This window comes from Schistocerca americana, chromosome X (genome assembly GCF_021461395.2).
Source record: "Schistocerca americana isolate TAMUIC-IGC-003095 chromosome X, iqSchAmer2.1, whole genome shotgun sequence".
Taxonomy (NCBI): domain Eukaryota; kingdom Metazoa; phylum Arthropoda; class Insecta; order Orthoptera; family Acrididae; genus Schistocerca; species Schistocerca americana.
This window is the reverse complement of record NC_060130.1, coordinates 546137000-546150588: the sequence shown is the minus strand read 5'-3', so window position 1 is coordinate 546150588 and position 13589 is coordinate 546137000.

The following is a 13589-nucleotide window of genomic DNA, read 5'->3' as shown; positions in this document are numbered from 1 at the left end:
ATCAACTGCGTTTTTTTAAATAGGAACCCCCATTTTTATCACATATTAGTGCAGTACGTAAAGAAATATGAATGTTTTAGTTGGACCACTTTTTTCGCTTTGTGATAGATGGCGCTGTAATAGTCACAAACATATGACTCACAATTTTAGACGAACAGTTGGTAAAAGGTAGGTTTTTTAAATTAAAATACTGAACGTAGGTAAATACCACACTAATGCAATAAATGCTCAAAATAATGTCCGTCAACCTCAATGCATTTGGTAATACGTGTAACAACATTCCTCTCAAATACTGAACGTAGGTAAATACCACACTAATGCAATAAATGCTCAAAATAATGTCCGTCAACCTCAATGCATTTGGTAATACGTGTAACAACATTCCTCTCAACAGCGAGTAGTTCGCCTTCCGTAATGTTCGCACATGTACTGACAATGCGCTGGCCCATGTTGTCAGGCGTTGTCGGTGAATCACGATAGCAAATATCTTTCAACTTTCCCCACAGAAAGAAATCCGGGGACGTCAGATTCGGTGAACGTGCGGGCCATGGTATGGTGCTTCGACAACCAATCCACCAGTCATGAAATATGCTATTCAATACCGCTTCAACCGCACGCGAGCTATGTGCCGGACATCCATCATGTTGGAAGTACATCACCTTTCTGTCATGCAGCGAAACATCTTGTAGTGACATTGCTAGAACATTGCACCATTTAGATTGCCATCGATAAAATGGGGGCCAATTATCCTTCCTCCCATAATGCCGCACCATACATTAACCCGCCAAGGTCGCTGATGTTCCACTTATCGCAGCCAACGCGAATTTTCCGTTGCCCACTAGTGCTTATTATGCCGGTTTACATTACCGCTGTTGGTGAATGACGCTTCGTCGCTAAATAGAACGCGTGCAAAATATCTGTCATCGTCCCGTAATTTCTCTTGTGCCCAGTGGCAGAACTGTACACGACGTTCAAAGTCGTCGCCATGCAATTCCTGGTGCATAGAAATATGGTACGGGTGCAATCGATATTGATGTAGCATTCTCAACACCGACGTTTTTGAGATTCCCGATTCTCGCACAATTTGTCTGCTACTGACGTGCAGATTAGCCGCGACAGCAGCTAAAACACCTACTTGGGCATCAGCATTTGTTGCAGTTCGTGGTTGACGTTTCACATGTGTTCACTTCCTGTTTGTATTTCTCTGGAATTAACTTGTCGCATTGCGAATTTCATTGCTGATATTGGTATTTTTTTCACAATTTTGCCAGTTACTTAATTTTCATTAATTCATAACTGCAAATATAATAGATGGTAGTCATTGAGAACTGCCGTAATCTCACAGCTTGCGTCCATCTTAATCCCAAGTAGAACATTCGAAATAATTACAACAAATTCACTGCATTTCAGTAACAGTAACATTGATTCTGAAGTATTAAAGTTAAATTGCTCCTTCAGAGCTGGCGACCAAAGTGCGTGGAATTAGTATATTTTACAACGGGGTTATCTTACGTTAAGATTATACCAGTATACAGTACATTCGCTGCTGTGGTGAGGGTAAAACCACCAGCTTGGCACTGGAGCGTTCATTCAGTGAAATATTCTTTGTTACCTGCCGAAGTTATTACAAATCGAGCCCCGTTATTCTCATCACGCTTAGGAGAGAGGTCCACGAAAAAATTAACTGCCTAAAAATTAACGATGTGTTCCGTTAGGTTACATATGGTTAACAACTAATTAAACATTTTTATTGTTAGTAGAATAGTAACAGTTTTAAAGTACAGAATAAATGCAAGCTCTCACTGGTCAACGAAAAGGCTTCAGTTTTTCTGGGAAGACATCTTCTGTCGTGTTAAACAATTTTTAGTGCCTACGCAAGGCAGAGGTCGGGTCGCACACGGTTCTGCTGTTGAAAAGGACGGTACACCGACTTCTTTTTATTTAGTGTCTAACGTTAGAAATGTTGACTTTCCAGTAACTGAAAACCGTATATTTTACCAAATTTAATATCTTTCAAAGCAAACACACTTAATATATTAGCCAATAACTGCTGTTTTCTCAGTTAAAAAGAAATTATTTGCCTATTACGAAAACATTAAGAAGTTCGATTAAATGCGATTCGTGAACTTCAAACTCAAGTGGAATGGCCGTGGTGGCCGAGTGGTTCTAGGCGCTCCAGTCCGGAACCGCGCGACTGCTACGGTCGCAGGTTCGAATCCTGCCTCGGGCATGGATGTGTGTGATGTCCTTAGGTTAGTTAGGTTTAAGTAGTTCTAAGTTCTAGAGGACTGATAACCTCAGATGTTAAGTCCCATAGTGCTCAGAGCCATTTGAACCATTTTTTTGCTCCTTACACACATGTGTGGTAAAGTAATCATTACTCTCCGTCTCATCTTTTCACCCAATTGGAGCACAGTATTAGAAAATAGCCCAACTGTGTTAATGAAAAACTGAAAAACCTCCCCGTACCTCGAGTCCGTTCTAGCACAGTATAAAAGATTCAAGACGATACGAACGAAACGATAGAGTGCTTTATATCCTTTCCTCTCCTTTTGTTTATAGCCCTTCAGAGCATAATATTAGAAAATAACCTGAAAAATTAAAAAACTCTCTTGCTCTGTCCACACCCTTATGTCTACACTATGAAACAATCCAATATGACGGTGACAAACCAATTTTGCTTTATACCCCCTTCCCCCTACTACCTATCTTCAAGCAATGAACAGAAGTATTAAAAATAATGCACCAGATATGCAGTGGAAAGTATATAACCATCAGTTTAAAAATCAAAGATATTCACTATTTCCGTGAAAGTCAATTTCCTCTGACTTAATATAAAAGTGAAGCCATAGTCAAAGTTATACATTAATTCTCTAAACATACACACCTTTGGCGTTATATTCAAGTGAGTCCAGGGTCAAATATATGCATTATTTATGTACACACACACACACACACACACACATATATATATATATATATATATATATATATATATATATATATATATTACAAAAAGGTACGGCCAAACTTTCAGGAAACATTCCTCACACACAAATAAAGAAAAGGGGTTTATGTGGACATGTGTCCGGAAACGCTTTATTTCCATGTTAGAGCTCATTTTAGTTTCGTCAATATGTACTGTACTTCCTTGATTCACCGCCAGTTGGCCCAATTGGAGGAAGGTAATGTTGACTTCAGTGCTTGTGTTGACATGCGACTCATTGCTCTACAGTACTAGCATCAAGCACATCAGTACGTAGTATCAACAGGTTAGTGTTCATCACGAACGTGGTTTTGCAGTCAGTGCAGTGTTTACAAATGCGGAGTTGGCAGATGCCCATTTGATGTATGGATTAGCACGGGGCAATAGCCGTGGCGCGGTACGTTTGTATCGAGACAGATTTCCAGAACGAAGGTGTCCCGACAGGAAGACGTTCGAAGCAATTGATCGGCGTCTTAGGGAGCACGGAACATTCCAGCCTATGACTCGCGACTTGGGAAGACTAGAACGACGAGGACACCTGCAATGGACGAGGCAATTCTTCGTGCAGTTGACGATAACCCTAGTGTCAGCGTCAGAGAGGTTGCTGCTGTACAAGGTAACGTTGACCACGTCACTGTATGGACAGTGCTACGGGAGAACCAGTTGTTTCCGTACCGTGTACAGCGTGTGCAGGCACTATCAGCAGCTGATTGGCCTCCACGGGTACACTTCTGCGAATGGTTCATCCTACAATGTGTCAATCCTCATTTCAGTGCAAATGTCCTCTTTACGGATGCGGCTTCATTCCGACGTGATCAAATCGTAACTTTTCACAATCAACATATGTGGGCTGACGAGAATCCGCACGCAATTGTGCAATCACGTCATCAACACAGATTTTCTGTGAACGTTTGGGCAGGCATTGTTGGTGATGTCTCGAGTGGGCCCCATGTTCTTCCACCTACGCTCAATGGAGCACGTTATCACGATTTCATACGGGATACTCTACCCGTGCTGCAAGAATATGTGCCTTTACAAGTACGACACAACATGTGGCTCATGCGCGATGGAGCTCCTGCACATTTCAGTCGCAGTGTTCGTACGCTTCTCAACAACAGATTCGGTGACCGACGGATTGGTAGAGGCGGACCAATTCCGTGGCCTCCGTGCTCTCCTGACCTCAACCCTCTTGACTTTCATTTATGGGGGCATTTGAAAGCTCTTGTCTACTCAACCCCGGTACTAAATGTAGAGACTCTTCGTGCTCGTATTGTGGACGGCTGTGATACAATATGCCATTCTCCAGGGCTGCATCAGCGCATCAGGGATTCCGTGCAACGGAGGGTGGATGCATGTATCCTCGCTAACGGAGGACATTTTGAACATTTCCTGTAACAAAGTGTTTGTAGTCACGCTGGAACGTTCTGTTGCTGTGTGTTTACATTCCATGATTAATGTGATTTGAAGAGAAGTAATAAAATGAGCTGTAACATGGAAAGTAAGCGTTTCCGGACACATGTCCACATAACATATTTTCTTTCTTTGTGTATGAGGAATGTTTCCTGAAAGTTTGGCCGTACCTTTTTGTAACACCATATATATATATATATATATATATATATATATATATATATATATATATATATATATATATATATATATATGTCTCTGAGTTTAATACGTGAAATGCTGTGATCTCTAGTAGTCATTTCTCTCTCTCTCTCTCTCTCTCTCTCTCTCTCGAACACACGCACACACACATCTCTGTATTCCATTCGTCAAATACACTATACGCTTTAAACACATATCTTCTTAGAAATCAGTTCTTGGCAATTTTTTCAGACGTTGTTGTTGTGGTCTTTAGTCCAAAGACTGGTTTGATGCAGCTTTCCATGCTACTCCATCCTGTTCAAATGGTTCAAATGGCTCTGAGCACCATGGGACTGAACTGCTGTGGTCATCAGTCCCCTAGAACTTAGAACTACTCGAACCTAACTAACCTAAGGACATCACACACATCCATGCCCAAGGCAGGATTCGAACCTGCGACCGTAGCGGTCGCGCGGTTCCAGACTGTAGCGCCTAGAACCGCTAGGCCACTCCGGCCGGCTCTCTATCCTGTGCAAGTCTCTTCATCTCCGAGTAACCACAGCAAGCTACATCCTTCTCATCTGCTTAGTGTATTCATCTCTCGGTCTTTCTCTACAATTACCGGCCGCGGTGATCTCGCGGTTCTAGGCGCTCAGTCCGGAACCGCGCGACTGCTACGGTCGCAGGTTCGAATCCTGCCTTGGGCATGGATGTGTGTCATGTCCTTGGGTTAGTTAGGTTTAAGTAGTTCTAAGTTCTAGGGGACTGATGACCACAGATGTTAAGTCCAATAGTGCTCAGAGCCATTTGAACCGTTTTTTCTTCTCTACAATTTTTACCCTCCACGCTTCCCTCCAATATCAAATTGGTGATCCCTTGATACTTGTGAACGTGTCCTACCAACCGATCCCTTCCTCTAGTCAAGTTGTGCCACACATTCCTCTTCTCCCTCTTTCTGTTCAGTACTTCCTCATTAGTTACGTGATCTACCCATGTAATCTTCAGCATTCTTCTGTAGCACCACATTTCAAAAGCTTCTATTCTTTTCTTGTCTAAACTGTTTATCGTCCATGTTTCACATCCATTCCTGGCTACACTCCATACAAATACCTACAGAAAAGACTTCCGGAAACTTAAATCTATGCTCGATGTTAACAAACTTCTCTTCTTCAGAAACGCTATCCTTGCCATCGCCAATCTACTTTTTGTATCCTCTCTACTTCGACGAACCTCAGTTATGTTGCTACCCAAATAGTAAAACTCATCTGCTACTTTAAGTGTCTCATTTTGTGATCTAATTCCCTCACCGTCACCTGATTTAATTTGACTACATTCCATTATCCTCGTTTTGCTTTTGTTGATGAACTGTTCCAGAAGCTGTAACAAATTTCTAATAAGTTTACCTTCAGCACTGTCTCGTCATTTAAATTCCTCATTAAATTCATCTCATATATGTATTTGTGTATTAAGGTTCATACCTCCGTCTTATTACACGTAATCTCTCATAATATTTTGCGACAACTGTAAATAATAGAGCTCTCAAACTTTTTTTCAGGACTAACTCACATTACACACGTAATTTAGCGCCAGTTTAGTTCCTCTCCTGTCACTGCCAAATAGACATAGCAGTCTAGTTCAGAGGGCGTTATCTCTGTTCGTCTCAGCTGTCGTGATAAGACACAGCGCAGCTCAGGGACAGAGAGGCACTCGCTAACATTGTGTGGAAACAGACTATAGGATGAAAAGGAAGGAAAGCTCAAACATAAAAACGATAGACACAAATTTTATTTTAAATTTTTTTCATATAAAGTTTCAACGTACAATATATTCAGATTCAAGGCCTCTTTTTACATTAAGGTAGTTGTGACCTACAGACAAAATATAAAATTTACTTTTTTCACATGCATATTCCTCAATAAAATGTGCATCTAACTTTCTCTTGGATTAAAAATAACACAGGCATCGATCACATATTACGATATACTGGTGAGGAGAATTGATATTCCGTGCATGCTTCATCAACTTTTTATGTAGCAGAAATTACATATATCAGCAGTGTCACAGCTCTGCAACGTTAACAGATTCATACGTCTGTCACGATGGTATTTTGTAAAATGCATCAGTACAATGCTAATATCTTTGTCTTTCCTCTTAACTTCTATAGTCATCCATTCATAATCTGAAAACTGAATGCCATAGAAATTTATGGACACGTCTTCATTTTTCTGCATGTTTATCTGCTATTTTCATAGAAAGTTTCAAGTGTACTCGTGCTTAAAAATCCTTATTTTCATTAACACTAATGTGCAATTTACGAGGGTTGGAACTTTAATAGTGGCAACTAATTATTTACAAAATAGATACGTGTTTCAAAGTTTTACTGACCTTCAGTGTAGTCACCAGCATTGTGTATAACCCGTTGCCAGCGATGTGGAAGTCGTAGGATACTCTTAGCAGTTCCAGTTGTGTTGACAGCGCGAGCGGCGCGGTCTGTTGCCCGACGAATTTGTAGTAGTTCTGAAGCGAATGCCGTGAAGTGTTTTCTTCAGTTTAGAAACCGAGTTGAACTCACGAGGGCTTAAGTCAGGGGAGTGCGGTAGGTGGTATAGCACATAGCAGCCCCATCAGTCAAACAAATTAGTAACAGCTTGCACTGCACGTACTTGAGCATTGTCCTGCAAAATGATGGTCAGGTCCTGCAGTAAGTGTCATCACTTTTGTCTCTAGGCTGGTCGTAGGTTGTGTTCCAAAAATTGAAAACATAGAGACAGTAGTGATGACACTTTATGCAGGACCTCACCATCATTTTGCAGGACAATACTAAAGCACGTGCAGTGCAAGCTGTTATTGATATGTTTGACTGATAGTAATGTCATACTTTTGAGATGGATCCTTAAGACCTGTCAACCACCAAAGTGAATGATGTTCTGTAACAACTGTGAATGTACTGTCGAAACTTGCACAGGGCCCAGATCACAGCAAGACATTCTATTTCTTTAGTTGAGTAGTTTCTCTCGGCTTTTGAAAATGTCCTAGAAGCATAGGTTACAACCTTCTCTTTTCCATCCGAAATTTGCACCAGAACAGCATCAATCCCATACCCGCTGGCAGCTGTGTGTAGTTCTGTAGGTGCTCTCTCTTCATACAGACCAAATACACGGTCAGTCGTCAGAGTTTTCGCAGCACATCGAAAGAATCGTGTTGAGCACCACCCCAGATAAATTTAGCATCAGCTTTTAACAACTCCTGGAGTGGCCTGTCTTTGATACAAAAGTCTTTGATAAAACGACGGTAATAAGAACATAATCCGATGAAGCTTCTCACATCTCTAATACTTTTATGAATAGGAAATTCAATTATAGATCTCACGTTTTCTGGGTCTGGCCGCACACCTTCGTTTGACACAAGGTGTCTAAGTAATTGGAGACACTTAAGAACGGCCCTCAGTCTTTTTATTCGTTCATCAAATGTCTCTGAGAACACTATAATGTCATCTAAACAACGAAGACATACCGTCCACTTCACGTGCCTTAGAAGATTATCCATCATCCGTTCAAACGTTGCTGGTGCATTACACAAACCAAACGGCATTACCTCAAAGTCATACAGGTCCTCAGGGCTGATGAATGCAGTTTTCTCACGATCACCCTCATTTACTTCGATTTACCAGTATTCCGAGTACACGTCCATGGCTGAGAAAAACTTAGCCCCCTTCAGACAATCTAGTGTATCGTCAATTCGTGGAAGAGGGTATACGTTTTTTTTAATTATCTTATTATGCTTCCCGTAATCAACACGAAAGCGCCAACTGCCATCCTTTTGCCTGACGAAGACCACTGGTGTCGACCATGAGCTCTGCGAAGGCTGGATGATGTCATTCTTCATCATTTTCTCTATCTCATCGCGAATTATTCGACGTTTCTTTGCTAACACGTGGTATGATCTCTGGCTTATTGGTTGATGGTCTCCAGTGCTAATCCACTGCTTCACCGTCGATTTGTCTAATTTGCTTTTCACCTGTGGATTGAAGCATTCAGAGAACTCTTGAAGAATGGCAAGTAGCTGCTTCTGTTGCTCCTTAGTGAGATCTAGCGATGGTCGAGCTAGAAGATCTTGTCTCGTAGTAGTAGCGCTAATTTCGCCCACAGACTCGGCATGGGAGGTTTCTATGACGCTTAGCTGTTCTCCAGTTAACGGCTCAGCGTTTGCTGCGCAAATGCGTCTTGGAAGGATCTGATCTGCGGTTCTCGGCGGCAGTTAACTATCCACATTTCACCGAATCCGTTCTTAAACGAGACGACAGAGGCTGGGATGACGAAGTTATTTTTCACTGGTATGCTTCTCTTACATTCCACTACAAGATCCACAGGTTGATGTATGGCATGACACGAGACAGTTTACTTTCTAGCGCTGACTGTAGCAATGATCACTTCATCCAGCACACGTAGTCTCCACTCACTCGGATGCGCATCTTCCTGTCCACAGTACCTCATCTCGTCTAGCATAATCTTCGAGCAACCACAATCTCTAATTGCCTGAGAAGCTTTCAAAAGTCCCATCCGAGAATGACGTCCTGACTACACCCTTGTAAGACTATGAATTCTAAGGGCTGTGGCCACTTATACCCACACAAATGACACCTCTTCCTGTAGGTTTTACATATTTCCCATTAGCCACCTTCAGCAGAGTTGTTTTGCATATGACGAATGCGGTTTTCTGCAACAGGTGACGGTACTTCTCCGAAATGACTGAATATAATGCTCCGGAGTCCGCAATAGCTTGGGCTGGTAGGTCATCCATGAGGATATCGACGTAGTTTCCTATCATTTTTGTAGTGATCGACAGCGGAGGATTTTTCTCTTCAGCAGCCTGACCTCCAAGGAAGGTCGCACCCTTTAGTTTTCCAGGTAGCGGCGGCTAGGTGATCGGTTGGAGCTTCTAAACGGTGATGGAGATCTTGTTGGGGAGCGTCCTCTCCAGCGGCTAGCTTGCGGCGATGGTAACCTACGTCGTCCCGCACCCACCCACATCTTCTTGTTCATCTTCGACGTACCGGAGTTGGCGACGGCTAAGATCGATCTGCTGTCTTCTGGCGCGGGCGTCATCAAATATCTGCCGCCTTTATCGAGAACAGCGCACCATATGTCCCTGTCATCCGCAGTGGAAACATACTGGTTGATTATCCTGGGTCCTCCAGATGTCAGTCTTCCTTGGTGCTCAAACAGGTTTCTCACGCGGCATTGTAGGAACGTAACTCCGCCTGGGTCTCGACTTTTTCACCGTTTTAAAGGAAAATGAAGGACGAGAGGTTGTCTTCAGTGTTTGATCAACTTTCTCCCATATGACCTCTGGAAACGTCTCTGTTTTTTGCTCGCCGTGCAATCTGAACTTCCTCTCTCACTATCTGACGAAGAACACTTGTGAAATCAGTTGCTTCCTCTATCACAGACAGCGATATGACGTTTGGAAGCCGTTCAAACTTCTTGCGTGTAACTATTTTTTGATGCATTGTCTCGATATACTGGCACCATTTTATGAAGTCGTCTGCTGTCGAAACCTCCTTCAGGAGTAGGATTGATACATGTCCTCAGCAAAACCCTTCATGAGATGTGCAACCGTATCTTCCTCCTTCATTCTAGGATCCACTATTTTACACAGCTCCAAGACGTCTTGAATGTAGGACGTTGTAGTTTCTCCTGGACGCTGTGCCCTGCACTTAAATTTGTCTTCAGCCTTGCACTTCTGTCGTTGTGTATCGCCGGAAATACTTGCGCAGTTCCGCCTGGAATACTTCCCAGTTTGTGAACGTCTCCTCGCTGTTCTCATACCATTGCTTGGCAGTGCCCTCCAAGTAGAAAAATACGTTAGCCGAACACACGGTGTCATCCCATTTGTTAAATTTGGCTATACGCTCATATACCTTCAGTCACTTGTTTGGATCTTGGCCATCGTCACCCGAGAACCCGGAAGGATGTCTCATGTGGTGGCACACGGTTGCTGTCATCGTAACGTCCTCTTCTTCTTCTGTCTCCGATAGATTTCAATCTGTTGAATATGGCTCGAACTCGGGTTTCTCGCCACGTAAACGGCGGCTCTGTCGTGGCCTGATGGGAGCCACTGCGCCGTCGATAATGTGGGCTATCACAAGTTCCAATACCCAACGTCTCCAGCAGAATAATGTCACGTAGAGGAAGTTGTAATTAGATGAGCGGTGAACACTAAATTCACTTAACGGAGGTTTATTCAGCACTTGCACGTACAAGAGCGCGGAGCGAACTGCCGCTGGCCAGAACACATACAGTATATACGCAGTGACAGAACATTCCATTACAATGATTCTAGACATTTGTGGATACTTCTAGAATGTACTCGAACCGAATATAGAAATTAAAATTGTACAGAGCAGGTGAGATTTGAATTCACGACCCTTAATGTAACAGCGTGGTGTCATAACCACTACACCACTACGGTGCTACTCGGCCTCTTCTGCGATAATATACCGGTGAATCATCAGTCAACCACACACCTGCTATTGATTCATATCTAATCCTGAGTATAACATCACGCGTTTCGTCAATCCCTTCAACAAAAATAGATGCTGCCAGTTGACCATTTGTCTGTTCTTCACCTCCATCTATATCGTAATCCTCTTCTTTTCCGTTTTCGTAAATACATTGTTTTCTTTGGCTTTATCTTGTTCTATACACTTTCGGAGTAAACGTCCCAAGTTTAAATCCACTTTTCTAGTACAAAGTCAGGAGCTTCAGCTTGTCTTTTTTGAAGCAATGCCAGTTTACTGAGGATATTTCCTCGATCTCTCAACACCTGGGTATAAACAGAATTCCAGTACCAGATGGATGTCAGTTACAAGAGGGGGAACAGTTGTCGCTCCGTAATATAATGTTGTTGATTGGTGGCATTATGAATTAGCCAGTAAGTATAGGCGTTTACCATCTGTCATTAGGTTTAGGCTTTCACAACCTTTCCTAGTTCGTGATTGGAAGGTGTACTTGTAAACCAACCAAATTTTGTGTGTCCTTAATTCTGCTGAATGACAGCAGTGTTACATAAGGACAGGTTTCAATGATAGTCAGTGATCAATACTGGTATAGTATCAGTGATGAACAGTGATCAGTGGCGGTCAGTGATTAATGATAGTCAGTGATTAATGATGGTCAAGTATCAATGATGATCAGTGGTAAAAGATGGTCATTGATTATCAGGCATTATGCATTAGGCGTTAGCAGTTTGCCGTCACAATTTAACCATTAGGTGTTAGCTGTTAGGCATTAGCTATTGGTCCTTAGGCGTTAGCGACTAGCCTTTAGCCGTTAGGTTTTGGGCGTTAGCCCTTAAGTGCTACTGGGAGGAAACCAAAGGAGAAATATAGCCGCCTAGGGGGAGTGGCGACCATCAAAGGGGGAAATGGTGTCCAGCCTAAAGGGGGAATGATAACCAGCCTGTGTGAGAGAGAGGGTTATTGCTTTGTATGAGAGAGTTCACTACACAGAGAAATTTTTGTTCGGAGTACAGAATTTGGCGCTCCATGACCCATGGACCTTGCTGTTGATGGGGTGCCTTGTGTGCCTCAGCGATACAAATACATGTACTGTAGGTACAACCACAGCAAAGTGGTATCTGCTGACAGGTCAGAAAAACGTATGGTTCCTGAAGAGGCGCAGCAGTCTTTTCAGTAGCTGCAGTTGCAACAGTGTGGATGACTGAGTGCTGTGGCCGGCCGAAGTGGCCGAGCGGTTCTAGGCGCTACAGTCTGGAACCGCGCGACCGCTACGGTCGCAGGTTCGAATCCTGCCTCGGGCATGGATGCGTGTGATGTCATTAGGTTACTTAGGTTTAAGTAGTTCTAAGTTCTATGGGACTGATGACCTCCGAATTTTAGTCCCATAGCGCTCAGAGCCATTTGAACCATTTTTTTGAGTGCTGTGACCTTATAACATCAACCAAAATGGTCTCGCTGTGCTGTTACGGCAAAAGGCTGAAATCAAGGGGAAGCTGTAGCCGCAATTTTTCCCGAGGGCATGCAGCTCAACTGAATGTTTAAATGATGATAGAGTCATCTTAGGTGAAATGTTCTGGACGTAAAATAGTCCCCTATCCGGATGTGCTGGAGGGGACTACTCATCAGGGAAAACAAAGCTGGCGTTCTACGTATCGGAGCTTGGAATGTTAGCTCATGGGGCAGGTAAGTTAGAAAAATTAAAACGGGAAATGGGTAGGTTTGAAGTTAGATATAGTGGTAATTAGTGAAGTTCGGTAGCAGCAGGTATAGGACTTCTGGTCAGGTGAATTCAGGGTTATAAATATAAAATAAAATATGGTTCATGCAGGAGTATGTTTACTCATGAATAAGAAAATAGGAATGGTGGTAAGCTACTATGAATAGCTTAGCGAACGCATTATGGTACCCAAGACAGTCACGAAGCCCACACCCACCACAGTAGTACAAGTTTTATGCTAACTAGCTCTGCAGATGACGAAGAGATTGAAGAAATGTACGATGCTATATAAAAAATAATTATTCATAGATGAGGGAGATGAAAATTTTATTGTGGTGGAGGACTGGTTTTCGACAGTAAGGACATTCCAATTCCAAATACTATCTGTTTAATAAGTTATGCCTCCAAAATATTAACACCAATTCCTTACAGACCAATGGAAAAACTTGTAGAAGACGACCTCAAGGAAGATCACTTCGGATTCCGGAGAAATGTTGGCACATGGGAGGCATTATTGAACCTATGACTTATCTTAGAATATAGGTTAAGGAAAGGCATACCTACCTTTTCAGTATTTGTAGACTTAGAGAAATCCTTTGACAATATTGACTGGGATACTCACTTTCAAATTCTGAAGGTAGTGGGGGTACAGAAAACAGATGACAATTACAAGAGTCGAGGAGCATGAAAAGAATGCAGTGATTGAAAAGAGAGTGAGACTACTTGTAGCCTATCCCCAGTGTTTTTCAGTCTGTACATTGAACAAGCAGTAACGG